At 49.8% G+C, this 27,246-nt stretch overlaps 4 non-coding genes across 4 annotated transcripts; 2 read left to right on the top strand and 2 right to left on the bottom strand.

Moving 5' to 3' along the window:
* Positions 1–1,765: 1,765 nt before the first annotated feature.
* LOC120376026 lies at positions 1,766–1,881 on the bottom strand. Its single transcript, XR_005586951.1, has one exon. It is a non-coding gene; the product is annotated as a U5 spliceosomal RNA (small nuclear RNA).
* Positions 1,882–5,561: 3,680 nt separating this feature from the next.
* On the top strand, positions 5,562–5,725 carry LOC120376133. The gene has a single exon (XR_005587042.1). It is a non-coding gene; the product is annotated as a U1 spliceosomal RNA (small nuclear RNA).
* Positions 5,726–7,654: 1,929 nt separating this feature from the next.
* Positions 7,655–7,770, bottom strand: LOC120375974. Its single transcript, XR_005586902.1, has one exon. It is a non-coding gene; the product is annotated as a U5 spliceosomal RNA (small nuclear RNA).
* A 5,666-nt stretch (positions 7,771–13,436) lies between these two features.
* TRNAC-GCA lies at positions 13,437–13,508 on the top strand. The gene has a single exon. It is a non-coding gene; the product is annotated as a tRNA-Cys (tRNA).
* Positions 13,509–27,246: the final 13,738 nt, after the last annotated feature.

Here is a 27,246-nt window from a genome sequence, read left to right as displayed (position 1 = left end):
AGCTCAGCTCTGAAACTTTGCTTGGGTCTCTCTGTGTTCTTGGCTTTCCCTAGTCTTTTGCAGCTGATCTGCTCTCTAGTCTGCTTTTGGGGGGCTTGAACCGGTGCCTTCCTTGGCTCTAAGGGGAGCTGCCTGCCTGCTCTGCTTCTTTCCCTGCTTGTAGCTTCTTGCCTGGCCCTTCTTCTCGGGCTCTTCCTCTTTTGACGGGAGGACGGCCTGTCCAAAACGCCTGTCCCACCCGGTCTCCTCGTCCAACAGGCAGCCTCGCCCCCTGCCCTGGGGCCGCTTTGGCTTTCGCTGTCTGTTCCTGTCTCTTGGTGGCCACCCTGTCTGTGCTACGGAGACTAGGCTGTCACAACCCCATGCTGGAGGAGGGCTTTCCGTCGCTTGAGGCCCACCCACCGCCTCCCCGAATGCCCTTTAGCTACGCTGTGGGTTAGGGCGGCGTGGCCGTGTCGCCCAGCAGCGGGTTTTCCCTTTTGCACACCTCTGACGGACGGAGCTGTTTTGACTTAACTGTTCAGCACGCACCGACCCTCGGGCCTGGGCTGCACGGGGAACGTAAATCGGCACGGCTACATCAGTCCGCGCCTTGGTCGGAAGAATTCTTCCGTCGACCTAGCTCCCGCCTTTCGGGGAGGTGGATGGCCGGCACCAACGAGGAAAACCCTCTCCAGGACCCTTCTCCGGGAACAGTGCCCTTCCGTTTGGGGAGATTATGCTGCTTTAAAAAAGAGAAATTGTTTAACTGCCTTTCTCTGAGACAAGGTTGACTTTGTATTGCTTCCCTCGTGGCTCCTTATAGCAGTTGTGTTCTGAAATCTTTAGGGTTTGACTTCATTTATGATGAAATCTTGCTGTAACTTTATTCTAATTTTCAATGAGTAACTAGACCTGAGCTGTTTGGTGTGTTAGTGGAGGATTGTTTAAAAACCTGGGATTCCACTTTCGGCTGCCTTTCCATTACATTTCCTCTGAAAGCCCACCGAAAGCCTCCACTTCCCACATAACTCTCTCAAACCTGCAGTCATCAGGCATACAGAAGATGCTTACAGTTTCACTCCATACGAGTCCAGTTCCTTGCTGTTTCCTGTCTAACCACTGCACACATATGGTATCCCCTCCCTACCCGGAGCTGCTTCCTGGCTTTTGCGCTCAGGACAGGAAAACGAGAATGGAGAGGTAAGCTGTGCAGGGAACTCTTCCTCAGCTCGCACTCCACCCCCCAAGGGCCTTTCGAGGTCTTCTACGGACTTCAGGTTTCATTTGATTTCCAAGGTTTATGGGCTCATTAATTAGCCATCTCTCCTAATGCAGGGATCCTACGGGTCAGACCAAAGATGGATGGCCCAAAAGTGCTAAGAAACAGAAATAAAGGTGAGAGCTAGGCGTTACATTCAGATGAGCATCCAGAAGCTGACTGTGCCCTGGCATGTTCAACGCTGCCCAAAAGAAGGAGCTCGTCAGGTCCCTCTGCTAGCACCCAAATCTGGTGGCTAGTCGGTCTGCTGGGAAATAAGGAAAAGAAAAAGAATTAAAGGAGTCAGGCAATAACAAGGAAATGAAAAGGTTTGTCGAACGGGTTCTGTCTGATTGACCGTCTTCCCAGCTACCCGTCCAAGTTAAAGACCTAGCCCAGTATCCTGTCTGCTGACAGCAGCCAATGCCAGGTGCCCCCTACTATACTTTTTTCATACTATAGAAAAGCTCCAGCCAGTGACACCAGCTCAGGGAGCACTCTTCTGTTTTTCTTATAGCAGGCAACAGCCTTGCCAAAGCAAAGCCTTAAAAAATTGGGTACAAACTCATCAACATTCCTCTCCACGGAAATCTTTAGGAAAAGGCGAAAGATTTATACGAACTGAAGAGAAAGCAGAGTATGTAGAACAAGTGGCAGAGGCGCTGCCGGGGCAACCGCCTACGCTCCCAAAAGTCAGGGTGACGACTCTCCCAGCCCGCTACACCGCGAGCTTTCAGAGGAAATGGAATTGAACCGATTGGCAGCCCGAGTTGGATCATCGAAACCGGGGACACAGGGAGCAAAACCAGCCCCTCGACCAGGGACTCGCTTCGCTGCACGCAATGCACTGTGGCTATGCAAATAAGATGCTCCGGCCGTCTCCGGCGCTCAAAGGAGTCTTTTCTCCGGGCTGCCTCTGCTCCTTCCCCGGCTGGGCGGAGATTGGGCTGGGGCAGCTGCTCTCCTGAGACAGTCCCGCTGATGCCCAGGCGCATGGAGGACGGAGCCCGGACGAGAAGCCAGAGGGCACTTGGCCCACAGCTAAAACCCGGAGCAAACGCACACACTTTGCAAAGTAACAGGAGCCGGGATCTTGCACATGAGATTCTATCTGCCGGCCGGGGTGCGACCCCGCGTTGTACCTGCCGCTTGGTCTGCCTCTGCTGCAAAGTAGCTCGCCTCGCTCAGATCCTTGGGGTTCGCTGAGCTGCAGCTCACCTTGATACACGGGAACAGCTTCAAATCATGGAATATCAGGGTTGGAAGGGACCTCAGGAGGTCATCTAGTCCAACCCAATCCCCAACTAAATCATCCCAGCCAGGGCTTTGTCAAGGCTGACCTTAAAAACCTCTCAGGAAGGAGATTCCACCACCTCCCTAGGGAACCCATTCCAGTGCTTCACCACCCTCCTAGTGAAAAAGGGTTTTCCTAAGATCCAACCTAAACCTTCCCACCGCAACTTGGGACCATTGCTCCTCGTTCTGTCATCTGGTGCCACTGAGAACAGTCTAGATCCATCCTCTTTGGAACCCCCTTTCAGGTAGTTGAAAGCAGCGATCAACTCCCCCCTCATTCTTCTCTTCTGCAGACTAAACAATCCCAGGTCCTCAGCCTCTCCTCATAAATCATGTCTTCCAGCCCCCTAATCACTTTTGTTGCCCTATGCTGGACTCTTTTCAGTTTTTCCACATCCTTCTTGCAGTGTGGGGCCCAAAACCGGACACGGTAATCCAGATGAGGCCTCACCAACGTCGAAGAGACGGGAACGACCACATCCCTCGATCTGCTGGCAATGCCCCTATGTATACAGTCCAAAATGCCGTTAGCCTTCTTGGCAACAAGGGCACGCTGTCGACTCATATCCAGCTTCTCTTCCACTGTAACCTCGAGGTCCTGTTCTGCAGAACTGCTGCCTAGCCATTCGGTCCCTAGTCTGGAGCAGTGCACGGGATTCTTCCGTCCTAAGGGCAGGACTGGGCACTTGTCCTTGTTGAACCTCATCAGGTTTCTTTCAGCCCAATCCTCCAATTTGTCTAGGTCCCTCTGTAGCCTATCCGTACCCTCCAGCGTATCGACCGCTCCTCCCAGTTTAGCGTCATCTGCAAACTTGCTGAGAGTGCAGTCCACGCCATCCTCCAGATCCTTAACGAAGATATTGTACACAACCGGCCCCAGGACCGAGCCTTGCGGCACGCCGCTTGAGACCGGCTGCCAATTAGACGTGGAGCCATTGATCACTACCCGTTGAGCCCGAGGACCTAGCCAGCTTATAGTCCACCTTATAGTCCATTCATCCAGCCCAAACTTCTTGAACTTGCCGACAAGAATACTGTGGGAGACCGTATCAAAAACTTTGCTAAAGTCAAGGAAGAACACATCCATTGCTTTTCCCTCATCCACAGACCCAGTTCTCTCCTCACAGAAGGCAATTAGGTTAGTCAGGCGTGACTTGCCCTTGCTGAATCCATGCTGACCGCTCCTGATCACTTGCCTCTCCTCTAAGTGCTTCAGAATTGATTCCTTGAGGACCTGCTCCATGATTTTTCCAGGGACTGAGGTGAGGCTGACTGGCCTGTAGTTCCCGGATCCTCCTTCTTTCTTCCCTCTTTTAAAGATGGGCACTACATTAGCCTTTTCCCAGTCATTTGGGACCTCCCCCAATGGCCATGAATTTTCAAAGATAATGACCAGTGGCTCTGCAATCACACCCGCCAACTCCTTTAGCACCCTCGGATGCAGCGCATCCGGCCCCATGGATTTGTGCTCATCCAGCTTTTCTAAATAGTCCCGAAGCACTTCTTTCTCCACAGAGGGCTGGTCACCTCCTCTCCATGCTGTGCTGCCCAGAGCAGCAGTCTGGGAGCTGATTTTGTTCGTGAAGACAAAATCACGAAGGGGGAGGGTGGGGAAGCATTGAGTACATTAGCTTTTTCCACATCCTCTGTCACTAGGTCGCCTCCCTCATTCTGTAAGGGGCCCACACTTTCCTTGACTTTCTTCTTGTTGCTAACCTCCCTGAAGAAACCCTTCTTGTTGTTACTCTTAACATCTCTTGCTAGCTGCAACTCCAAGCGTGAGTTGCCCTTCCTGATTTCACTCCTGCGTGCCTGAGCAATATTTTTATACTCCTCCCTGGTCATTTGTCCAATCTTCCACTTCTTCAAACGGCGCTGCCTGCCAGTGCACTCAGCCTCACTTGGCAGGTAACAAAAGGGATCGAGTGGCCGTCCAGTTTCTGGAGAGTGGCTGACAACACCCGACCTTCTGCCCTGAGGAGAAACTGACGTGAGACAAGGCAGGGGAGGTCATTCTTGTATTGGACCAACTTCCGGTGGGGAGAGAGCGAGAGAGAAGCGAAATGCAAGCTGCACTCTTTCCCCAGCAGCAGGTGGGCCACGTCGTCTCTCTGATGGCCTGGCTTCCCGGGACGGGACCCGCTACAACCTAGATAATTTTTTACCTCAAGGTTCCCAAGACACAGACAAGGTTTTCATCTCGAGGCCAAAAGACCAAAAACATCAAGACACTTGATCACGGCCAAGCACTTGGATAGGCCAAGATTTAAAAGTTTATTAGAAAATATTTGAAAATGAACCATACAGAGAGTTGAAATGTCAGATATTGGTCATCGGGGGTGACATACAGAGTATAGGGCAATTTTAGTTTTAAATGTTTATTAGAAAATGTTTAAGAATAGATAATACAGAGAGTTTGTAACATCAGTTACTGGTCATCAGGGGTGACATACAGAGTATAGGGGGATGCTAGTACTTTGGTATTGGACAGCACATAACTTATACAGTGTGCAATGTCCCCAATGTGGGGTATACTGTGGGTGAGTTCAAGATACAGTCAGCAAGCAGTGAGGGTACATCACGCATACAACAGTTAAAGACAGTCGTAGGTATAAATAAGCAAGCCAGGTAATGGGGCTAGAATGACCCTCACATGGCAAAGTTAAGGTCTGTCGCACTCGATCTGAGCACTACACCCCATCTGAGCTCAAAGAGCTGAGCACGCAAGAGCGGCGGCCCGGGCGGGCAGGGGGAGGGGCCCGAGCGGAGGGGCGGAGCCGCGTGAGCAGGTATGCAGATCTGTGTGCGAGCAGAGCATCGTGGGAGCGGACGCAGGCTGCCAGGCAGGGCCCGACTTTGGCACCGGGAGCTCGGCGTGGGGAAGGGACGGTCTCCGGGGGCCAGGTCGGGGCAGCTGTCGGCAGTGGGGCCGGTGTGGGCGAGGCCGGCGGTGGGGCGCGGTCCGCCCCGTGTGTTATAAGTGCGGGGCGAGCGAGGGCGGGCGGCGGCCGGGCAGCAGGAACTCATACTTACCTGGCAGGGGAGATACCATGATCACGAAGGTGGTTTTCCCAGGGTGAGGCTCATCCATTGCACTGTGGGTGTGCTGACCCCTGCGATTTCCCCAAATGCGGGAAACTCGACTGCATAATTTGTGGTAGTGGGGGACTGCGTTCGCGCTCTCCCCTGGTGATTGGTTTGAACAACAGACAACCGATAGTGGGCTGTTTAGGCTTAGTGCACTACAAAGCAGATTCTCAGGAAAACAGCTGTTATTCTGGGTCTTTGGGAGTGCTCTTTTCCACAGGCCCTGTACTTCTAGGTATCTTTGTCACACGTTCCTCCTTGTAAGCAAAGCTCAGCTCTGAAACTTTGCTTGGGTCTCTCTGTGTTCTTGGCTTTCCCTAGTCTTTTGCAGCTGATCTGCTCTCTAGTCTGCTTTTGGGGGGCTTGGACCGGTGCCTTCCTTGGCTCTAAGGGGAGCTGCCTGCCTGCTCTGCTTCTTTCCCTGCTTGTAGCTTCTTGCCTGGCCCTTCTTCTCGGGCTCTTCCTCTTTTGACGGGAGGACGGCCTGTCCAAAACGCCTGTCCCACCCGGTCTCCTCGTCCAACAGGCAGCCTCGCCCCCTGCCCTGGGGCCGCTTTGGCTTTCGCTGTCTGTTCCTGTCTCTTGGTGGCCACCCTGTCTGTGCTACGGAGACTAGGCTGTCACAACCCCATGCTGGAGGAGGGCTTTCCGTCGCTTGAGGCCCACCCACCGCCTCCCCGAATGCCCTTTAGCTACGCTGTGGGTTAGGGCGGCGTGGCCGTGTCGCCCAGCAGCGGGTTTTCCCTTTTGCACACCTCTGACGGACGGAGCTGTTTTGACTTAACTGTTCAGCACGCACCGACCCTCGGGCCTGGGCTGCACGGGAACGTCATCGGCACGGCTACATCAGTCCGCGCCTTGGTCGGAAGAATTCTTCCGTCGACCTAGCTCCCGCCTTTCGGGGAGGTGGATGGCCGGCACCAACGAGGAAAACCCTCTCCAGGACCCTTCTCCGGGAACAGTGCCCTTCCGTTTGGGGAGATTATGCTGCTTTAAAAAAGAGAAATTGTTTAACTGCCTTTCTCTGAGACAAGGTTGACTTTGTATTGCTTCCATCGTGGCTCCTTATAGCAGTTGTGTTCTGAAATCTTTAGGGTTTGACTTCATTTATGATGAAATCTTGCTGTAACTTTATTCTAATTTTCAATGAGTAACTAGACCTGAGCTGTTTGGTGTGTTAGTGGAGGATTGTTTAAAAACCTGGGATTCCACTTTCGGCTGCCTTTCCATTACATTTCCTCTGAAAGCCCACCGAAAGCCTCCACTTCCCACATAACTCTCTCAAACCTGCAGTCATCAGGCATACAGAAGATGCTTACAGTTTCACTCCATACGAGTCCAGTTCCTTGCTGTTTCCTGTCTAACCACTGCACACATATGGTATCCCCTCCCTACCCGGAGCTGCTTCCTGGCTTTTGCGCTCAGGACAGGAAAACGAGAATGGAGAGGTAAGCTGTGCAGGGAACTCTTCCTCAGCTCGCACTCCACCCCCCAAGGGCCTTTCGAGGTCTTCTACGGACTTCAGGTTTCATTTGATTTCCAAGGTTTATGGGCTCATTAATTAGCCATCTCTCCTAATGCAGGGATCCTACGGGTCAGACCAAAGATGGATGGCCCAAAAGTGCTAAGAAACAGAAATAAAGGTGAGAGCTAGGCGTTACATTCAGATGAGCATCCAGAAGCTGACTGTGCCCTGGCATGTTCAACGCTGCCCAAAAGAAGGAGCTCGTCAGGTCCCTCTGCTAGCACCCAAATCTGGTGGCTAGTCGGTCTGCTGGGAAATAAGGAAAAGAAAAAGAATTAAAGGAGTCAGGCAATAACAAGGAAATGAAAAGGTTTGTCGAACGGGTTCTGTCTGATTGACCGTCTTCCCAGCTACCCGTCCAAGTTAAAGACCTAGCCCAGTATCCTGTCTGCTGACATCAGCCAATGCCAGGTGCCCCCTACTATACTTTTTTCATACTATAGAAAAGCTCCAGCCAGTGACACCAGCTCAGGGAGCACTTTTCTGTTTTTCTTACAGCAGGCAACAGCCTTGCCAAAGCAAAGCCTTAAAAAATTGGGTACAAACTCATCAACATTCCTCTCCACGGAAATCTTTAGTAAAAGGCAAAAGATTTATACGAACTGAAGAGAAAGCAGAGTATGTAGAACAAGTGGCAGAGGCGCTGCCGGGGCAACCGCCTACGCTCCCAAAAGTCAGGGTGACGACTCTCCCAGCCCGCTACACCGCGAGCTTTCAGAGGAAATGGAATTGAACCGATTGGCAGCCCGAGTTGGATCATCGAAACCGGGGACACAGGGAGCAAAACCAGCCCCTCGACCAGGGACTCGCTTCGCTGCACGCAATGCACTGTGGCTATGCAAATAAGATGCTCCGGCCATCTCCGGCGCTCAAAGGAGTCTTTTCTCCGGGCTGCCTCTGCTCCTTCCCCGGCTGGGCGGAGATTGGGCTGGGGCAGCTGCTCTCCTGAGACAGTCCCGCTGATGCCCAGGCGCATGGAGGACGGAGCCCGGACGAGAAGCCAGAGGGCACTTGGCCCACAGCTAAAACCCGGAGCAAACGCACACACTTTGCAAAGTAACAGGAGCCGGGATCTCGCACATGAGATTCTATCTGCCGGCCGGGGTGCGACCCCGCGTTGTACCTGCCGCTTGGTCTGCCTCTGCTGCAAAGTAGCTCGCCTCGCTCAGATCCTTGGGGTTCGCTGAGCTGCAGCTCACCTTGATACACGGGAACAGCTTCAAATCATGGAATATCAGGGTTGGAAGGGACCTCAGGAGGTCATCTAGTCCAACCCAATCCCCAACTAAATCATCCCAGCCAGGGCTTTGTCAAGGCTGACCTTAAAAACCTCTCAGGAAGGAGATTCCACCACCTCCCTAAGGAACCCATTCCAGTGCTTCACCACCCTCCTAGTGAAAAAGGGTTTTCCTAAGATCCAACCTAAACCTTCCCCACCGCAACTTGGGACCATTGCTCCTCGTTCTGTCATCTGGTGCCACTGAGAACAGTCTAGATCCATCCTCTTTGGAACCCCCTTTCAGGTAGTTGAAAGCAGCGATCAACTCCCCCCTCATTCTTCTCTTCTGCAGACTAAACAATTCCAGTTCCCTCAGCCTCTCCTCATAAATCATGTCTTCCAGCCCCCTAATCACTTTTGTTGCCCTATGCTGGACTCTTTTCAGTTTTTCCACATCCTTCTTGCAGTGTGGGGCCCAAAACCAGACACGGTAATCCAGATGATGGCAGCAGGGCAGACTGGAGCTCCACGGAGACGGTGGGACCAGGTCTCATCAATGGGGAGGTGGCCACCCCAGCATGCACAAGGCTGAGCCAGTAAGTGTGGCGTGTGCTCCACGGTGCCCTTACTCCCTGCATGTGGTGGTGGAGGGCAGTTACTGAGTTCAGTTGGTTTGGGAAATTTAGGGCTTGGCTACACTTGCAGAGGTAGAGCGCTGGGAGTTAAACCACAGCAGGGAAACCGCTGCCGTGTGTTCACACTGACAGCTGCAAGCGCACTGGAGTGGCCACTTTAGCAGCTCTGCCAATACCACAGAGAGCAGTGCACTGTGGTAGCTATCCCAGTGTGCAAGTGGCTGCAATGTGCTTTTCAAATGGGGGGCCGGGGTGGAGTGTGACAGGAAGTGTGTTGTGTGTACGTGGGGGGAGCAACGGTGTGTTTGAGGGCTGAGAGTGTGTCAGCATGCTGTCTTGTGTGTTCGGACAGCAGCAGACCCCCCCACACACACACACACACTCACAACAGCAGCATTCCACACTAATGGTTGCTTTGTCCCAGAGCAGATAAGCAGCCGGCTGTCAGAAACGGAGCTTTGAAAGGGGATATCCGCATGCCTGCAGCCGATTTCAAAACAATGACCAGAGTGGGCACTTGACTTCAGGGGATTATGGGACATTTCCTCATGCCAAACACAGTGCAGTGATGCAACACGTCGTCCACACTAATACCAGGGCTTTTCAGCAGGGCTCAGTGAGCTTTATACTTCTCATGGAGGTGGATTACCAGGAGCGCTCCAGCTGCAGAGCCCAGGTGCTCCATGTGCCTTGCCAGTGTGGACACCACAGGAGTTAGGGCACCCGGGGCTGCTTTAATGGGCTGTATCTTGCAAGTGTAGCCAAGCCCTTAGACTATGTCATTTGTGTGACTTACTTGTGCTATTGTAATAAATACAATAGACGTGCAATGGTCAGAAATTGAACCAGCAGAGAAGTATATTGAAGTGAAACCGTAAAGAAATTAAGCGTTTAAATGATCTTCCACATGTCCCGCATCCCACTAAAATGAATCCAACCCACAGGGCACGTGGGCAGAAGTATCAGTGTCAGGATGCTACATTGTTAGCACAGTAAATGAAGCTGCAAAATAAATGATGTTTAAATGACCTCACTCTATTTTTTACAATCCGGTATTAAGAGGTAATAGATACAGATGTGCACCAGGCAGGGTCGCTTGGAGGACGAAGCCTTTATGCTTCCATCCCCCACCACTGTCAAGTTTTAGCAAATTAGGACAAGTCAGCAAATAAGAACAACCTCAGGTCTCAGTAACTGCTAGAGGTAGCAAAATCCTACAGGGAGCATTTTCTGGCACTGCAGCTGCCCAGCTCTGCTCCCCGGCTCTTCTCGGGCTCCTGCTCTCCCCTTAGCCCTGCCCCACTCTGACCCAGGCAGTTCCAGCTCCCACGGAGGATGGGACCCCCTGGCCTGGTGACTCCCTCATTACACGGCCTGGCCTGTCAGTGCGGCTAACTTGAAGCTTTGGCCTCTCCCCATTGCCCCTGGGGACTGTCAGTCTCAGGGGCCTGATTTCCCATTGGCCCTTCCCCCTTCTATTGGTGCTGGGAACTAGCCAACCAAAACCCCCACTAAGTTTTAGTAAGGGGTCAACAGTCCCTTACTCAAGCCGGCCCTGTGAGGGTCACCGATGCACAGAGACAGCAGCATGAGCTGGTCCGATGGTGTAATGTTCCATGGGCATCCTACTAGATTGCCAGCTGCTTTTCAACTGCAGTGTGGAGACTGTGTGTGGGGAGAGACAGTGAGTGTGTTGAGATAGGTAGGAGAGGATCATTATTATCCCTACTTGAAAGAGGGAGAAAAATAAGGCTGAGAAAGGAGAATAGACTTGTCTTAGGTCACACAGCCAGTCAGTGGCAGAGTTGGGAATAGGACCCAAGAGCCCTGATTTTCAAACTAACCATCAGATCTTGAATTTCAGACATTGAATGACCTGAATAAAGTGCTCTCAGATGAGCTCCACACCAACAACAGTGACAGTAATTATTCAGCAAGTATTTGAGGAGAACTGCAATGTTAGAGAGAATCATGAACTGCTCAGAGACCATTAATGCAGAGAAGCAGGAAAATTCATCAAACATAGAACTGGTTCTGACTTATTTCCTTGGTCTTCAAAGAGAACAACAAGGACCTGAGTCTCCTCCCTGTCAGTAACCCCCTGCTCAGCCAATCAGGGTAGAGACTGAGGACAGGAGGCTGAGGGTTCTCACCAGGGAGCCCAAAGGATGGCCCAGATCACTGGTGGGGATCACTGCCCGAGCACTATTTCAGCCCCACATATTTGGGTGGACCTCCCACAGTGGGAGCTGCCGAGCACTTCCCCGCAACACACACACACACACACACATCGTTCCTGGTGTTGGGAGGGGAACAGGTGAAAGGAGCAAGAGACCAAGAGAAAGGAGGGAGGGATGGATGGAGGAAAAGGTGAAACAAAAAGGACAAACCCTAATGACCACAGTGATTCTAAGGGACAAAATCCCAGGTGCGAAATAAAATTCTGCCTCCTTAAGCTTGTGTTTTCCATGCCTAGAATTCAACTGTGACCAGATGGATCAGACTGAACAGGTTTCAAACCTCGAGGAGGCTCTTACCTTCTAAACAGGGACGGCTGTTTTCTAGTAAAATAAGGAAAAGGGAAGGAGAAAACTCAAAAGAGGTTCACCCTGGCGCTCACGTCCGTGAACCCAAATACTCTTTCTGTCCTCAAAGAGAGACCTGGAGAAGGAGACTTGCTGAAGCAAAGCCACAGGGGTCTCTGAGGTTTCCCTGGCCCCTCGCCCCTGTCCTGCCTGGCTGATGTCAGCATCTCTCTGTGAGGTCACCACCTCCCCACCACCTTTGACCAATAGTCTGAGGTCCTGCAAAAGGCCTTTGTGATGTCACTGCCACACCCCTCCCTTGCTGGGCTAATGTCCTGCCCCTGGCCAGGCACTTTGGAGGTTTGAGCTACTCCCTGTGGATCACCCCACTCAAGGAGCGTTCGTTCTAGGAAGCAAGCCGGTAGTTTTGGATCATCTGCAAATTTTGTCAGCTCACTGTTTATTAGATCATTTATGAATATGTTGACTAGTCCTGGTCCCAGTACAGACACTACTAGTTACCTGTTTCCATCCTGAAAACTGACCATTTATTCCTACCCTTTGTTTCCTATCTTTTAACCAGTTATTGATCCACGTGAGGACCTTTCCCCAAAGACCCCCACTCACACCACCTCTCCCCCTGAGGCCACACCCACAGACACCTCTTCCCCAAGACTGTACCCTCCCCCCCTCCATCATTTCTCCTAACAGCCAGTAAAGAGTGGTGGGGGCATGGCCCTCTAAACCCCCTGTTCCAGCCCCCCTGACACAGAGCTAAGCAGGCAGCAGTGTGTGTGTGTGTGTGTGTGTGTGTGTGTGTGTGTGTGTGTGTGTGTGTGTGTGTGTGTGTGTGTGTGACAGAGAGTGCTGTGCTGAGCTGAGCCAGTGAGAGAAGGGGGGTGATGTTGGGGCTGTCCCCTGCCTCAGGACTGGTTGCTTCCAGCAGCTGTCTGAACTTAGAGACAGTGTGCCAACACACTCACTCTTCCACAACACACACACTGTCTCTCCCCACCACGCACATTGCAGTTGAAAAGCAGCTGGCAATCTAGTAGGATGCCCATGGACCAATGGGCATCCTACTAAAAGAAACCTGATAGAAACCTGATAGGATAGAAACCTGCATCATGCGATGCAGCCGTGAGGCATTGCAAACCTTTCCCAAAGCACCCTGCAGCCAGCTACCCACAATGCACTGCTCTCTGTGGCAATGCAAGAGATGCTAGCATGGATGTGCTCTGGTGACACAGGGGCATAGGGTGGACATGCAACAGCTGTTCAATTAAAACACTTTAACTAAAGCCACATTATTCTTTCATGCAGACATAGCTTAAGAGTGAGACAAGACCCAGCTCCACTGAAACTAAAGAACCACAACTTCCTCTGTAGTTGGCAGGATTTGTTGCCCTCCCCTAGACTCTCTACAATTTGTTTCTGTAGTGGGGGGGGACGTGAAAACTGGACGCAATGCTCCAGATGTGGCCTCACCAGTGCTGAATAGAGGGGAATAATCACTTCCCTCGATCTGCTGGCAACGCTCCTACTAATCCAGCCCAATATGACCAGTTACCCATATTGAATGCAGGCACAGCAATATCTGATACATTGGTTGCTGTCCATTCAGGGGGTTATTTCCCACCTATTCATAAATAATGAAGCTGCTCTAAGTGGAGGGGAGAGAGCTGTCCCGTCCGTGCAGTTAACCCATCTCCCCGAGAGATGGTAGCTATGTCACTGGGGGAAGCTATGTTGGTGGGTGTGCAAGCTGTGGTGTCTACATGTATATATAAAATTTAATCAAACCCCATTTTTAAAACCCCTGTGGTCTGGGAATAGAAAAGGAGCTCTCTGAGGCAGAGCCCATCCTTCAAAATCCTTAAGATTATGGACTTGGCTGTGTAAATGTCATGGGGGTATAGCTCAGTGGTAGAGTGTTTGACTGCAGATCAAGTGGTCCTTGGTTCAAATCCAAGTGCCCCCTCACAAAGTTGTTCCTTCAGTAAAAATATTTCTATTTTCAGGAGCTCCACTAAATAGGGATCCCTGAAATGAATGGACACACTCAATGTTTTCCTGTGCAAATGCATAAAAACCTAGCAAACATGTCCCCCAGCTGAAATCAGTTCCAATCCTCTAAGTGTCTAGATTTGTTTTCATCAATTAAACAAAGGCCCATGAAGACACATTTGCAGGTCCTTGGCCTCCATGGGCTACAATGTGCAGAAGAACAAGAACCACATCCACTTGGGAGGAATGGACTAGTCTGTATTACATTTGGTAAGTAAGTTGCCATTGGGACTGAAAACTCTCCTGGGGGTGGACAGGAATCTCTTAGAAAAATAAAATAACCAAGATTTACCAAACTCCCTGTTACACATTCAAACCTCTCTTTGTGCACATGGCATCAATTGGGGCTCTAATAAATGTCAACCTTCCTTTAACACAGATCATTGTTCCTTGTAACTTTCAGACGCATTCAAATAGCAGCTGTTTACAGGTCATGTGCTGCTAGTTCATGAGCAGCAGCAGAGTCTCTGTACGTTTACCAACCGTAGAGCTCATTATGTCTGCCTCTAAGTAAGTGCAGAGTTATTTCAATGGCTCCTACACTGACATCTGCTGCCCCTTCTGGCTGGTTAATTGCACTATTTGGAACCTGCTCCTAAAATTACACCCTTCCTGGGAGTGAGTCAAAACTGCACAAGGAAACCCCATTGGGTTTCAAGTGCAGTACAAGCAGGGAGGTGAGGGGCCAGCAGAGGGGTCTCAGAGGTTCTCCTAGGGAGCAGGGTTGGGGGGCTAGTAGTCATGCCTGTGGGGTTCTATTCCTGGCTGTGGGAGGAAAGGGGTGTCTAGTGGATTAGAGATGGGGGCCTAGAAATCAAACAAAAAAAATCTCCCTTTTCAGCTTCAATGCTCATTGAACAAGAACATGGCTTCTCATTACTTTGGTTTCAGAGGAGCAGCCATGTTAGTCTGTATCCTCAAAAAGAACAGGAGTACATGTGACACCTTAGAGAATAACAAATTTCTTAGGTTCTGTTGCCATCATGTGGCCACTTCATTTCACTTCTTATTGTTAAAAGGTTTGGGTACTTTGCACAGAAACATCATTTCCTTGGGAGAGATGGAGAAGTGGAAGCTGCATTGATTTAATCCTCTGAAAATTAGATAAGGATTAAAATATTCTCCAGACAGCTCAGTCCCAACCATCCTTGCTCACTGCTGCCAGTGAAGCTCAGTTCTATCCCATGGCCCCAAGAACTGCTGGGTGCAAGTCCTGGGTCTGATGTGAAGTAAGAAAAAAAAAGACAATGGAGGTACCCTATCCCCTAGAACTGGAAGGGACCATTGAGTCCAGCCCCCTGCCTTCACTAGCAGGGCCAAGTAGTGATTTTGCCCCAGATTCCTAAGGAGCCTCTCAATAATTGAACTCACAACCCTGCATTTAGTAAGTTAATGCACAAACCACTGAGCTATCCCACCCCTAAACAGCATAGGAGTAACTCTGCCTGCCTAGACGTTTCTATAGATAAATTGAGACACACCATGCTTGAGGAAGGAGATACAGATGTGTCGTTTGATTGTTTTTCTCATGTTAAATGTACTTGATCATTTCCATGGCAAAAATATTTGTACGAGACCATGAAAAAAGGAAGAAACTGTGAAAATACCCATGGGAGAAAGGGGGTTTCTGAGAGCTGGGGTAGATATGGAGATTTTTATGAAAGGGGGAGAGGCCAAAGTAGGGCCTTTAGCTGGAGCAAAGGGGGAGGTTTTTTTGGACAGTTTCATTTTAGCCAGCCTCACATCCTGTAGTCCCTACTTCCCCACCCCATCAACAAGTGACCTAGCGCCTCCCCACTGGTAAAGCCACCTCTGACAGCCCCACTGGACTGGCCTCCAGAGCCCCCAGCACGCCCTCTCCTAGCTGGATCCCCTGGCAGCCAGAGCTCTCCCCAGAACTGCCGTGGTTGCTCCCCTGGAATGGTAAAAATGCATTGAGGGGACTGGACCACTGACCTATCAGCTCTTAACACTCAAACTTTCAGTAACTCTGTTATCAGTGCCTGTAATTTAAACAGCTGTACTGGGCTGGACCAGAGGCCCATCTAGCTCTGTGTATGGTCCTCTGAGAGTAGCCAATACCAAGTACACCCAAGAGTTCATCAACAAGGTACCACTGGGAGTTGAACCCAGGATCTCTTATTTACAGAACAAGCTCTTAGCTAGCTAAGCCATGGTGCCTGCCTGTGGCAATAACACACTCTCTGCCCACACCTGACTCCCTGCCATCCCCACTGGGGCCTGAAAAGCTTTGCTTGTGTTTGGATTCTGCAAAGCAGAGGAGCAGGTGAGGTTTTCCTTGCAAGCTGTGTCTGTGAATCTTTGGCCAGATCTGCACTACAAAGTTATTTCAGCATTATTATATTGCTCAGGTGTGTGAAAAACACACAACGCTCGCTCCACAACGCTTTTGGCTGGTGCACACACTGCAATGCCACGTCTGGTGACAAAACTGCCCTGTTTTGGTGACAAAATAAAACCACCTTGACGAGAGGCCTAGAGCTTTGTGCAGCAAACTTAAAGTGACAAATTGTCAGTGTAAATGCTGCTGGTCATTATATCACCATAACTGGCCTCCACCAGTATCCCACAATGAACTCGTCTGCCCTGCATTCCTGCTACAGAGGCTGGGTCTCTCCCCTTTCATAGCTCCAGAAAGTTCTGACAGCTGAGCCACTATCTACACCAGGATGAGGTTGATAGAACTGCATTGTCAGCCTAAGTAATGCAATTACACCCACCTAATTTTGTAGTGTAGACCTGTCCAAAGAATCACACCCACACCTTGGGAGCAAAACTTCACCTGCTCCTCTGCTTTACAGAATCCAAACACGAGCAACACTTGTCAGGGCCCAGTGGGGATTGGCAGAGAGTCAGGTGTGGGCAAAGACAATGCTTTTAGTAATAGCAGGTATCATGGCTTAGCTGGTTAAAATACTGCTTTTTGTAAACAAGAGATCCTGGGTTCAACTCCCAGGGGTGCCTTAAGGAGTGGTTTTTGGGGCACCTGGTATTGGCTATTGTCAGAAGAGAAGATTCAGAGCTAGATGGACCTATGGTTTAAATTACACTCACAGGCACTGATAATAGAGTTACTGAAAGTTTGGGTGTTAAGAGCTGATAGGTCAGTGTTCCAGTCCCCTCAAGGTGGTTTTACCATTTCCACTTGCTAAGCTCCCTCCCAACCTCTATAAAATTACAGTGCAGACATATGGGCTTGAGCCCAACCTCTGAGGCCCCACGAGGGGTGAGGGTTTCTGAACCCAGGCTTCAGTGTGAACACAAATATCTGCACCAGTTTTTAGCCCCTCAGCTTTACATCCAGGAGCCCAAGTCAGATGACCCAGGCCAGCCCTGCTGCCATCTTTATCCCAGGAGAGATGGACTCTAAGGGGACGTCTCCATTGCAATGGAAGCCCAGGTGTGGCACGCTGTGCTCAAAGCAGCACCTGGAAGCCCCATATTCACCACTCATATAACGATGACATGGTTTGTACAAAGTCTGCCTGGTGAGGTATCATTTCAAAAGTCATGATCTGCTGAACATTAATATCGTGTTGGATTGTGTGTGCTCACATTGGTTGGGAAGTTATGAAGTTTTGCTCTGTGTGTGTTACTGAGATACATTATGAGGTTGGGAAATGCCCCCCACCAGCCTTCCAGGTGCGACAAGGGAGGAGCCAGACTCGCTGCTGGCCCATTGAAGGGATCCACACTCCCAAGGACTATCCCAGGAACCGTGTACAATGCAGGCTTCTCCGAGATAGCACAGCGACAATGGACACTGCTTGACTCACATGGTAGCAAAGGAGCTTCCTAGCAAGTTGGAAGAATCTATGAAAGATGGGAAGAGACATCATGACTTGGCCTCTCTCCCCCACAACTCAGCAGCTGGAAACACACCTGGAGGACAAAGACTGAACTGAACTGACTCAGAAACAGAAGAGAATAATAACAATAATACTTTCAAACCAAAGTCCCCAAACAGACTAGTATTGGTTTTTCAGCAGAAAATTTTCAGTTTGGGGAATTTTGTTTTCTCAGTCAGAACTTGCCAAGGGAAGCAGAGAGAAAATGTTGGAGTTGCCTCCTTCAGAACAGCTTGTCCTAGACACTAGCTCTGGTTCACTTGCTCGGGTTGAGGGTATTTTAATAATTTGGGCAGGTCCCAGGGTGTTTGGGGGAGATGATGAGGATGTTCCCTTTTGAGAGAAAAACTAAGAAATACAGCACTAGAGAATTTTTTTAAAAGAAATCTGGGATTTAGACATTTTATTTAAAGTAAGGGGGGGTGTCTGAGTTTCTGAGGTTTTTGTTTGCATGAAGCAACACTGTTGGCTCTGTTATTGTACCAAAGGGGGAGATGGTTGTCTATAAAGGAGGGGTGAAAACTAAATGCATCTGATGAGGAGATTTGAACCCATGCATGCAGAGCACAATAGATTAACAGTCCTCTACCTTAACCACTTGGCCACTTCACTTGAACTGTCAAGGAAGGGACAGGTGGAGAAATCTAAGGCCAGCAGAGATAGGGACAATAAGGAGTTTTTAAATACTAAGCAGAAGCAGGGGCTGAATCAGCTCCCCCCTCACATCTAGTGAGGAGCTGGGGGAAAGACTTCAGGAACAGACCGTGTATGCACAGACACACCTACTCTGCCTAGGTATGCAGCATGATGGGGCCGCTTTCCCAAAATGACCAGTTTTGGCTGGTGGTGGGTTACAAATCACTTTAGGATTGAGTTGAATGAAATGTTATTATCCTTCCTGCATGAGTGAAGGGCAGCAGAACATACCTAGTCTGTCCTGATGGAGGGGTGGGTGGGTGAGGAATAGCTTTTATTGGACTTCATAGAAGTGATTGAGAACGTCATCCTAAACTAGTGGTCCCCAAATATTTCACACTGTGCCCTCATCCATGGCTGTGGCCCATCAGAAGCCACGGTCAAGAACCGGGGCTGGGAGTGGGTCTGTTGCTTGCTGGGGAGAGGGGTGCAGACAGGGGTAAGGGGGTCGAGGCCGAGCTGGGAGCCAGAGGCCCAGGCTGAGGGTGGGGTTGGGGAAGAGCTGGGACAGAGTGGGGCTGAGTGCTGCTCCCTCCATGGGGGCTGGCTCAGGCCCTGAGGTGTCCCCATGAATGTTCCTCTGTGTCCCCCTAGGAGTCATGCCCCACATTTTGGGGACCACTGAACCCTACTCGCTAAGCAGGGGTTAGTGATGCCAAAGCCCAGGGAAAGGGAGAACAAGTGCGGGGCCCCCAGCACTGGAGCCATGTGAAGGGGCTGCAGGAGAGGGGCAATGGCTGGTGGCCCAGGGAGTTAAGGGCAAAGGGGGCACAGGAGGGGGCAGGAGTTAGGGGTGAAGGAGGTGCAAGGGTAGGGAGTGCAGGAGCTAGTGGTAAAAGAAGAGTGGGGTTAAGTGGTGGTGGCTGAGTGCTTAGGGAGCTGGGTTAGAAAGCAACGGGCGTCTTTCTGTGGAGGTTTGATTCTTGCCTGTTATGCAAGGCTGGTGTGTGGTGTCTCCATGGCTGCACGTTCAGTGTCTGATCACCCACCATGCCCCAGGGAGCCATGTCTAGACATATTCAGAGGCTCTATGCCAGGGTTTCTCAAACTTCCTTTCACTGCAACCCCCTTCTGCCAAAAAAAAACTTACTACATGATCCTGGAAAGAGGGACCAGGCCCCTCCATACTGGACAGAGGCAGGGAAGATAAAGCCTGAGCCCTGCCCCAGGTAGGGGAGGGCAAAACCAGAGCTTGAGGGATTCAGCCCTGGGTGGTGGGGCTCAGACTTTTGGCTTCAGCCCCAGGCCCCAACAGTAACTCTAGCTCAGGAACCAATCCATGCAACAAACCTCGATGCTAACTCTGCCCACATATCTACACCAGCAACACCATCACAGGACCTAACCAGATCAGCCACACCATCACCGGTTCATTCACCTGCACATCCACCAATGTAATATATGCCATCATATGCCAGCAATGCCCTTCTGCTATGTACATCGGCCAAACTGGACAGTCTCTAAGGAAAAGGATAAATGGACACAAATCAGATATTAGGAATGGCAATATACAAAAACCTGTAGGAGAACACTTCAACCTCCCTGGCCACACAATAGCAGATCTTAAGGTGGCCATCCTCCAGCAAAAAAACTTTAGGACCAGACTTCAAAGAGAAACTGCTGAGCTTCAGTTCATTTGCAAATTTGACACCATCAGTTTAGGATTAAACAAAGACTGTGAATGGCTTGCCAACTACAGAACCAGTTTCTCCTCCCTTGGTTTTCACACCTCAACTGCTAGAACAGGGCCTCATCCTCCCTGATTGATCTAACCTCGTTATCTCTAGCTTGCTTCTTGCTTGCTTATATTTACCGGCCCCTGGAAATTTCCACTCTTGCATCCGACGAAGTGGGCATTCACCCATGAAAGCTCATGCTGCAAAACGTCTGTTAGTCTATAAGGTGCCACAGGATTCTTTGCTGCTTTTAATGAAGACTAGATGCTTTTCTGGAATGTGTTTGCACCAGAAGTAGCTATTGTGTCATACAGGAGGCCTGTGATATGCAGGGGGTCAGATTAGATGCTCTAATGGTCTCTTCTGGCCATAAAGTTGACTAATTTCTGAAAAACTGAGCGTAGCATTGGGAGCAGCATCTGATGTTTTCCTGTCTAGCCGGTTTGCTTCCTAGAATGAACGCTCCTTGAGTGGGGTGATCCCCAGGGAGTAGCTCAAACCTCCAAAGGGCCTGGCCAGGGGCAGGACATTAGCACAGCAAGGCAGGGGTGTGGCAGTGACATCACAAAGGCTTTTGCAGGACCTCAGACCATTGGTCAAAAGTGGTGGGGAGGTGGTGACCTCACAGAGAGATGCTGACATCAGGAAGACAGGACAGGGGCAAGGGACAAGGGAAACCTCAGAGACCCCTGTGGCTTTTCTTCAGCAAGTCTCCTTCTCGAGGTCTCTCTTTGAGGACTGAGAGAGTATTCAGGTTCATGGACGTGAGCGCCAGGAGGAACCTCTTTCAAGTTTTCTCCTTCCCTTTTAGTGATTTTACTAGAAAATAGCTGTCCCTGTTTAGAAGGTAAGAGCCTCCTCGAGGTTTGAAACCTGTTCAGTCTGATCCATCTGGTTACAGTTGAATTCTAGGCATGGAAAACACGAGCTTAAGGAGGCAGAATTTTATTTCACACTTGGGATTTTGTCCCATAGAATCAGTGGGGACATTAGAGTTTGTCCTTTCTGTTTCACCTTTTCCTACATCCATCCCTCTCTCCAGAAGTCCCCACACCTGTCGGGGAAAAAAAAAACAGCCACCAGAAAGTGGTCCATTGTGTTTCACGCGGTGCCAAAGCCTGACACAGCGCCTGTGGGCAACCTTTGCTCTGCATACGTCGGCCATGCACACGCCGGCCGGTTCCCATGAAAGATGTGCCACTGCACGTCTCGGTATTTAAAAAGTACCTGTGCCACTGGCAGATATTTTAAGGCTCCCGGCAGTGAGTTCTGGGGACTGTTGCTCACTTTCACTGACTGTAACTGTACGTAACTGTATGTGCAGCTCTGTGCAGTCACATTTGATAGAAGTTTGGTAATTAAATTATACAAGAGGGTCAGGTAGAGTGTCTACTACCACCACTATGTTTTGAGGAACTACAAAATTGTCTTATGATAAAGGGTTTCACTATCAACTAAAAAGCACTTGCTAGACAAGGGACATGGGTTCCAAAACCCATTAAAAAGAGAGAGGCTGGGGATAGATATTTGTACTTGGTGGTATAAGCTCCTTGTGTGAGCCAGAAGCACTAGTTCCACCTATGTCTCTCTCCACTGTGGAATGTCAGAGTTAATTTTTGATTCCCTTAAGAATCTAGATAAAGGTTACTGAGCTGAATTCACTGGCACTGGGGCTCCCCTGCTATGAGCTGAAATCACTGAAGAGCTGAAATCACTGAAGAGCTGGACTTGTTGAGCTGAGAGCACTGAGTACTGTGCTAATGAGTGGGGGAGCCTGAAGCAATACCATGGAGCAGAGCAGTGGGCAGAGCAGAGTGGAGCAGTTTGTGCAGCCACTGGGTGAGTGGAGCCGAGCAGCTAGTAGAGTGTCTACTATCATCACATGAGCTTAAGGAGGCAGAATTTTATTCCACACCTGAGATTTTGTCCCTTAGAATCACTGGAGACATTAGGGTTTGTCCTTTTTGTTTCACCTCTTCCTCCATCCCTCCCTCCCTCCTTTCTCTTCATCTCTGGCTTCTTTTGTCCTTTCTCCTGTTCCCCTCCCAACACCAGGAGGTGTGTGTGTGTGCGTGTCATGGAGGAGTGCTCTGCAGCTCCCACTGTGGGAGGTCCACCCAAAAATGTGGGGCTGAAATAGTGCTCGGGCAGTCAGGGCCGGGTTAGCCTTTTGTGGGCCCCGGCACCAAACGTATTTGTGGGCCCCTATGTAGTCACTGTGGGCTCCAAGTGTGGGCCTGGTGGGGCAGTGCCATTGGTGCCATAGTATATCTGGTACTGAACCTCAGAGACATTTTTCATTTTGATCACACCCCTACATGGCTATATGCATTGCCATACACAGCTCCCTCAGCCCCCGGGTTTTCTCATTGAGCTGTACACCCATGTAGGTTTACCAGTGTCCACAGTGAGTAGAACTTTCACAGTGACCAAGGAAACTCCCCAGATTTATCTCCTTCCTCATTCATACCTTCCATGTCACCAGTCACGGCATATGGTCCTAGTCTCAGCTCAGAGTTCTAAAGCCAGCAGATACCTGCTCAGTTCTGACAGATCCCTCCCTCAGCCCCCATCCTGCCATGTGAGCCAGCCACCTGCAAACACCATCTCCCCAAAGTCAGGACTTAGCCCTTGGCAATCCGAAGACACCAGCCTCTCTCCCTCTGTTCCCGTCTACATGCTAGTCTGCTACCTGGTCACCACCACCTCTCCCCAGGCTTGTTTCCTTTCTATTTTGGACATGCTCCCACCCAGCTAGAAGCTCCCTCTGCAAGCCTGACCTGCTCCCTCTTTCCCTGCTCCCCTTGACATTCCTGTCCTGCTGGTGACCTCTGTTCCTTGAGGTTAACTCCAGTGTCTTTAGCTGCTCTACCTTAATGGCCCCAGTAGTCACAGAGCCACTTGTAGCTTCTCTGGCTACAGCCATGGGGCCAATTGCCAGAGGCCAGCCTTAGCCAGCTGCAGCTACTAGCCACAGGAGGGGTGGCAATGCCAGGGCTGAGCTTGCTTGAACCTTGCAACGGCAGCACTAGGGACTCTAAATCCTCAGCCCTGGCCCTAGGCAGCTGCAGACTCTGGAGTTAGGCACTTCCCTCCTCTAGGCCATGGCTTTAAGTACCTGAGATGCCCATCACCTGCAGCAGAGGTCACCAATTCCCACGCCCCCCTCAGCCAGCACCTAGTCGTGCAGAAAGTGCAGCCTGAGTGATTTTGGAGGCTGGGGTGCCAGGAGGTTCCTGTCCCTGAGCAGCAGCTCTGCAACAAGCTCACAAGCCCCCCCTCCGCTGTGGGACCAGGACCCTGTGCAGACAGTGGAGTTACCTTGTGTATAACCAGGTCAGTCCAAAGCCTGTTGAAGTGAGTGGGAGTCTTTTCACTGTCTTTAATGGGCTGTGTATAGAAGCAAAGGGCCCATTCTAGACTCCAGGAGCAAAGTGCATTCTATGCAGCACTGGTTTACTAGTGTAACAGGAAGGTCTCACTTCACCTAGTGAATAAGCAACACCTCCTACAGCACCTAACACTTTCTGAGACGCTTCCCACCCATTTACTAAATGTGAATCTGCTTCGCTCACAAGGGCTGAACATATCAGGTGGGATGGTCACAAAAGCAGGGCACTTCTGCATTCAGCAGGGATTTTGGATGTGCACAGACACAAACAGGACTGGTTCCCGCAGTTACAGAACTGCAGTAAAGTGGAACAATTTTCAGCTTGTGTGATTGGAAGATAGCTGGATCCATCTTATAAGACTGTTCTACCTAAATGAGGAAAAGTTGAGGTGCCTTTATTATTCTTTTGTTCCATTCTTTGTTTCTATGGGGAATTTGCTAGTGCAATATCACTGTCTTCCTTTTAAACAAACAAAATTTAAAAAAAAATGGCAATGGCTGTTGCAAATAGCAATTCCAGCCATAGTTAGCACTGGAAACACCCCAGCATTTGTTGCTCAATTGTATTCTACTTTTTCTACAGCAAATGACAGTGGATCAGCATATTTGATTTGGGAGAAATGAAGTAACAGCTGCCCAAATTGAGCTTGAGCACTCCTGGATTGTGAGGGTGTTCAAATCTGGAAGGCAGGTGCTAGATTCTCTTTCTGAATATTAGATAAATCTGGAAAGGAAAAAGTCAATTTCTATTTTCATGGCTCAGAAGTGGAAATCCTCCTGTACTGTATTTGAAGCTGCTCAGGCCCTCTAGTAGAGCCTCCCCTCCCTTACTTACCATTTTAACTTCTGGTGGGATCCACATACCTCCCTTGCCAGGCTTCAGATAGAGAGGGGCACTGTCCATTTAGTCCACCCAGTTCCTTCTTTGGGGGCTGCCAAGAGAGGTCACACCGGCATCCCTAAGCCAGTCTGGGGAAGTCTTCTGAGAGTGCTATCTGGGCCGAAGCTTTCTACTCCTTGGGCACACTTGTTCCCCATTCACACTGCCACCCCCTTCTAGCAGCCAGCTCTCCATTCACAGCAAGCTGCAGCGCATAGGGTCTCTCAGCTTCCTTTTCCTGTTGATACTGCTCTTGTGTGGATTGGTCCAGGCTGAGGTTGATGGTGGGATGGAAATTGTTGAAATCCTGGTGGAATTCCTCAAGGGCTTCTCTTCCATGGGTCCAGATGATGAAGATGTCATCAGTGTAGCGCAAGTAGAGATGGGGCATTACGGGACAAGAGCTGAGGAAGTGTTGTTCTAAGTCACCCATAAAAATGTTGGCATACTGTGGGGCCAAGCGAGTACCCATAGCAGTGCCACTGACATGAAGGTATACATTGTTCCCAAATCTGAAATAGTTATGGGTGAGGACAAAGTCACCAAGTTCAGCCACCAGGTTTGCCAGGACTAATTGGTGAGGGTATACTCTCAAGCCTACCCAGGAAAAGGGGTGTAGGGAATTGGGGGTGGGGGAATTAGTCTCAAGGCTGTCCAGGAAAGGACAGGTTAGGGACTTGGGAGATATTTGGGGAAAGGCAGAGTTCCAAGTGGCTCTCCCCTAAGATTTGGAATACACTTGGTGGTGGCACCTTACTGTTAACCTAAGCTGGTAAATAAACTTAGGGGGTCTTTCATTCAGGTCCCCACATCTGTACCCTAAAGTTCAGAGTGGGGAGGGAACCTTGATGGGGGAAAAGGGATTCCCCACTTGTCGCTTGTGCACTGTCCTCCTCCTTCTCCTCTTCATCCTCCAAAAAGTCATTCTCCCTGCTCCGTGCGACTCCCAACTTGCACGTGTCCATGGACAGTAGTGGGGTAGTGGTGGCATCACCCCCCATAATTGCATGCAGTTCAGGGTAGAAGCAGCATGTATGGGGCTGTGACCCAGAGAGCCCATTCGCCTCCCTGGCTTTTTGATACACTTGCTTGAGCTCCTTGATTTTTACATGACACTGCTCTGTGTCCCTGGAATAGCCTCTTTCCATCATGACCCTGGAGAATTTAGCGTACATATACCTCTACCCAATATAATGCAACCCAATATAACATGAATTCGGATATAACGGGGGTGGGTGGGTGGTGCGGGGGGGGCTGCGCACTCCGGTGGATCAAAGCAAGTTCAATATAACGCGGTTTCACCAATAACACAGTAAGATTTTTTGGCTCCCGAGGTCAGCGTTATATCAGGGTAGAGGTGTATTTGTGTTTCTTTTTTTGGAACGTAGTTCTCCCATAAGAGATTAGTCTCCCCAACATGCGATGAGATCCAGTACCTCCCGTTCAGACCATGCTGGAGCTCATCTGTGAATCCAGGACTGCGTGGGCTCTCATGATGATGGACTCTGTATGGTCGCCTGTGATGGTGGATTGTCCTGATGGTCACATGTGCTGATGAGCTCACCACAGTGGCCAAACAAGAAATGAAATTCAAAAGTTCCCGGGGCTTTTACTGCCTACCTGGCAAGTACATCGGAGTTGAGAGTATTGTCCAGAGTGGTCACAAGGAAACATTCTGGGATAGCTCCCGGATGCCAATAATGTCAAATTGTGTCCACAGTACCTCTAATTCGGAACTGCAATCTCGATTTTAGCACTACTCCACTTGTTGAGGTGGAGTACAGAAACCGGATTAAAGAGCCCTTTAAATTAAAAAAAAACAAAAAAAACGATTTGGGCATGTAGACGGAATCAGTTTTATTTTGAATTAACTTGGCTAATTCCAAAATAACCACATACTGTAGACCAGCCCTAAGGCTATGTCTACACTTCAAACACTGGAAGTATTCTTCTGACAACCCAACCCAAGCCTGTCTACACTGGGGCTCACATTAATTACTTCTCTGTGGAGTAGATTTTTCACACCCCTGAGAGATGTGGCTATGTCAACATAGCTTTTCATTGTAGATCAGCCTCTAGCCAGCTTTTAGACATGAAAGGCAGTGGAGTCCAGCCTTTTCCTTGATATTGATGGTTGACGATTGCAGCTTTCCTACCTGTTAGACACATCCTATGACAGATGTCAGGCCTTTCCTTTGCAAATTAGAGACGTGGGGAACTCAGTGACCCTTACAGGCTAAGTGGGTAAAAAGTTATACAACTTGTCTCCTCGAGTAGTTTTCCTTTTAATAGAAATTAACTTTGAAGCTAAGCAAAATACGTTCTATCTGAAATACAAAAAAATAAAATCTATACTGGGCCAATATTCTCATACACTCTTTCTCACACACATTCTCCCATCCCAGCCTTTGGAGGGAGGTTTTCTACCAGAACTCCTTACACTACATGTGAGTTCATATATCTCTGGCTCTTTTGCCATGTGTGTTGGTGGAAGGGGTTTCCTATATGGGAATGTTTGCATCATGGGGGAAAATACTCTCTTGTCACATTTTTTAATCTTTCAAAGAGAAGTGATGTAAATACATAAAACAAGAGAAAACTAAGGTCTAGTCTACACTAAAGACATTTATTGGTGTAACTATATTTCTCAGGGGTGTGAAAAATACACACTGGTGAGAAATGTAGTTACACAACCCTCCTCCCCTGTGAAATAACACTACATCAGCAGGAGAGCTTTGCCTGCTAACATAGCCACCGCCACTTGTGGGGGCTGGACTAATAGAGTCCTAGGGAAGAGATTTCTCCCATTGGTGGAGAGCCTCTGTAATAGCAGTGCTACAGCTGCACCAACATCAGCTTTATTGTGTAGCCAGAGCGTCAGACACAAAACCTTAGAATCAGGACTCAGCATGTGAGTATCCAGAAGTCTGAAATTGGAGCTTGACACATTTGTTGCCTCATTGGTTACCATCATTTCTACAGCCTGAAAGTCCTTGTTACCCACTCAGGCAGCCAGTTTGGGATCCACAGGGAATGACTGTCCTATGAAGCACTCTCTCTTTGCATCCAAACGGTGAAGGATGATTGTTCTCAATCTAACCCTGGTATCCTCTGGAACGGTAATGAGACACACTGAACTA

The sequence above is a fragment of the Mauremys reevesii genome, linkage group 12 (genome assembly GCF_016161935.1).
Source record: "Mauremys reevesii isolate NIE-2019 linkage group 12, ASM1616193v1, whole genome shotgun sequence".
NCBI classification, from domain to species: domain Eukaryota; kingdom Metazoa; phylum Chordata; order Testudines; family Geoemydidae; genus Mauremys; species Mauremys reevesii.
This window is presented reverse-complemented; position numbering and strand designations above follow the sequence as displayed.